General features: G+C 42.1%; 1 pseudogene across 1 annotated transcript; it reads right to left on the bottom strand.

Annotated features, from left to right (window-relative positions):
- Positions 1-259: 259 nt before the first annotated feature.
- LOC309864025 (scaffold protein ILK pseudogene) lies at positions 260-1,597 on the bottom strand (annotated as a pseudogene). Its single transcript has one exon. The product of its transcript is annotated as a scaffold protein ILK pseudogene (transcript).
- Between the last annotated feature and the right edge of the window lie 2,000 nt (positions 1,598-3,597).

The following is a 3,597-nucleotide window of genomic DNA, read 5'->3' as shown; positions in this document are numbered from 1 at the left end:
GACCACTTCAAATCCCACCCCCCCATAATAATCTTTCTTGTGACAGGCAAGGCTGTTCCCTCCCATGCTGGGAGATCCCATGTGGCAAGTGACAAAGCTCTGAACCTAGCCTCTTTGGGGGCTGCAGTGGTAGTGATGGGGGAAAGCGATGGGCCCCATGGCTGGACTAGTACCATGACAGAAGCCTGCTGCTTTGGGGAGACATACTCTTCTAACTGCATCCTGATGCCTCTGGACTTTAGGCAAGAGCTTTCCAGCTCTACTTGTCCTGCATCTTCTCCAGGATAGGCACAATCATATCAAACTTGGACTACTTAGTGGGTCTTCATTCACGCAGATCTTCATGAGCTTACATACATGGGAGGAATGGCTAGTGGGATGGTAGGCCAAAGGCCCTCCAATGTCACCTGCATTTGAATCTCCACGTTGGAGAGGTCAGCCAAGGATACATCCCATGTCACCATTTCCCACAGAAGCACTGCAAAACTCCACATGCCTGCTGAGCATCTGTTTGTATCCTCAGGTTTCTGCAGAGCTCAGGGGCCATCTAGGCAGGTACATACATGCACCCAGAACATTGCAAGGAGAACTTGACATTGGCCATGTTGATTAGGGCAGTCATGTCCTCATAAGTCATTACACTATAGCTATTGAGTGCATGTTGTGGGATGAGGGGCTCTAATGTGTGTAGGAAGGCCATGCCCCTTGCCATGTCCAATGTAAACTCTACAGCCTGGCTCTGGTCCACAAGTGAATTGCTGCCTTCATGTAATACATTGTACAGGGATCCTGTGTGTGAGACTGTGGTGAGGAGAAGGTGGAGACTGACAGGCACCTAGCACAGGGAGAACATTTGGATGTGAGAAAATCCTGAGATGGGGACATTCCTCATTAAAGTTCCTGCTCTTCCTTGTACCCCAGTTTCAAACCTTTAGCATCTTCATGACGATGTCATTGACCAGTCAACAGCCCTTACATAGTTCTCCAGAGTGATGGTCATTGAATTTTGCCAGAAAGTTGAGCTGTTTGAAGTCAGTGCCAGCATGTTTGTGCAGAGTCCCATTCTGGGGCCAAGTGCGGGTGGTTCTCTTCCAAAATGTGTCCTTGTATTGAATATGGTTAAAGTTGTGGCCCATCTTCTCTGCCTGCTCTCAGAAGAGATCCCTCAGAGGTCCTTGGCTTTGTCCTTGGACATCTCTCCATACTTGTTATAAATGCTGACAAGAGCCCCATTAGCCACCAGGTCCTCTGCAACCCGATGTTGGCCCAAAAAAACAGGCATAATGCAGGGGCATATTTCCATGTACATTCACTGCATTGATGTCAGCTTTATACTGCTGCAGCTTCTGCACAATATCTCGGTGTCTGGGACCGGCTGCCAGGTGCTAGGGGGTGTCATCACCACGGTTCATCACATTGATTCATGTTCCCCACATGATCAGCATCTCAACCACAGGACAACAGCCCTCTTGGCAGGCCCAGGGCAAGGGGGAGAAGCCATGATCATCTCCTGGTTGAGGCTGTTTTCATGTTGTCCAGCCTACAGGTGAATGGCCACCACATTGCCCTCCCACCACTGGGTGAAAATGTCATCCATAACAACTTCTGGGCACTGAATATGCTAGATCGGGGAAGATTGTGGATGGAGACTCAGGCTGGAGCAGCCTTCTTCAGGGAACAGCCCTCCAGCCAAGCCAGCCATTGGTCCACCCCTGGCCATCTTCAGACCCCATTCCTTTCTCCTTCTCGCCTCCCTTGCCCTTCTCTCAAATCCCTTTTTTTTTCTTTTTTTCTTTTTTTTTTTAGTTTTTATTTAAATTCCAGTTAGCTAACATACAGTGTACTATTAGTTTCAGATGTACAATATAATGATTCAACACTTACATACAACACCCAGTGCTCTTCGCAAAAAGTGCGCTCCTTAATTCTCCATCACCTGTTTCACCCATTTCCCCACCCACTTCCTCTCTGGTAGCCATCAGTTTGTTATGTGTAGTGAAGTATGTTTCTTGGTTTGCTTCTCTCTTTCCTTATTCCCCCATGTTCATTTGTTTTGTTTCTTAAATTCTGAAAATGAATAAAATCAGACGGTATTTGTCTTTCTCTGTGTGACTTACATCACTTAGCACAGTACTCTGTAGCTCCATCCATAACATTGCAAATGGCTAGATTTCATTCTCCTTATGGCTGAGTAACATATATATATATAAAACTTCTGCATCCATTCATCAGTTGATGGACACTTGGGCTGTTTCCATAATTTGGCTATTATAGATACTGCTGCTATAAACCTTGGGGTGCATGTATCCCTTAATGAATCAGTATCTTTGTATTCCTTAGGTATATACCTAGTAGTGCCACTCCTGGACTATAGGGTAGTTCTATTTTTAGCTTTCTGAGGAACCTCCATATTGTTTTCCAAAATGCTTGTGCCAGTTTGCATTCCTACCAACAGTGCAAGAGGGTTCCCCTTTCTCCACATCCTCACTAACACCTGTTGTTTTCTGTGTTGTTTTTAGCCATTCTGACATGTGAGGTGATACCTCATTGTAGTTTTGATTTATATTTCCCTGATGATCAGTGATGTTGAGCATCTTTTCATGTTTGTTAGCCATTGTATGTTTTCTTTGGTAAAATGTCTATTTATGTCTTCTGTCCATTTCTTCACTAGATTATTTTGTTTTGGATATTGAGTTTGGTAAGTTCATTATAGATTTTGAATACTAGCCCTTTATCAGATATGTCCTTTACGAATATCTTCTTCCTTTCTGGGACTGCCTTTTAGTTTTGTTGATTGTTTCCTTCTCTGTGCAGAAGATTTTTATTTTGATGACATTCCAATTGTTAATTTTTGGTTTTGTTATTACCCTTATCTCAGGATACATATATAGAAAGAAGTTGCTATAGCAGATGTCAAAAAAGTTACTGCCTTTGTTCTCCTATATGCTTTTTTAATGTTTTCAGTTCTCACATTTAGATCTTTAATCCATTTTGAATTTATTTTTCTGTTTGATATAAGAAAATGGCCCAGTTTCATTCTTTTGCATGTGGCTGTCCAGTTTTCCCGACACCATTTGTTGAAGAGACTGTTTTTTTCCTGTTGGATATTCAAAGATTAATTGACCATAGAGTTGTGGGTTCATTTCTTGGTTTGCTTTTTTGTTCTATTGATCTATGTGTCTATTTTTGTGCCAGCACTGTACTGTTTTTATCACTACAGCTTTGTATTTTAACTTGAAGTCTAAAATTGTGATGCCTCCAGCTTTGCTTTTCTTTTTCAAGATTACTTTGGTTATTCTGGGTCCTTTCTGGTTCCACACAACTTTTAGGATTATTAGTTTTAGCTCTGTGAAAAGTGCTGTTGGTATTTTGATAAGAATTGCATTAAATGTGTAGATTGCTATAGGTGGTATAAATATTTTAACAATATTTGTTCTTCCAATCCATGAACATGGAATATTTTTCCATTTGTTTGTGCCTTCTTTAGTTTCTTTCATCAGAATTTCATAGTTTTCAGGGTATAGGCCTTTCACCTCATTGGTTAGGCTTTTGCCCTAGGTATCTTATTGTTTTTGGTGCAATTGTAAATGGGACTGA

Source organism: Mustela nivalis (genome assembly GCF_964662115.1).
Source record: "Mustela nivalis genome assembly, chromosome: 5".
In the NCBI taxonomy this organism is placed as follows: domain Eukaryota; kingdom Metazoa; phylum Chordata; class Mammalia; order Carnivora; family Mustelidae; genus Mustela; species Mustela nivalis.
Note: the sequence above shows the minus strand (reverse complement) of the source record. Positions and strands in the feature narration are given on the sequence as shown.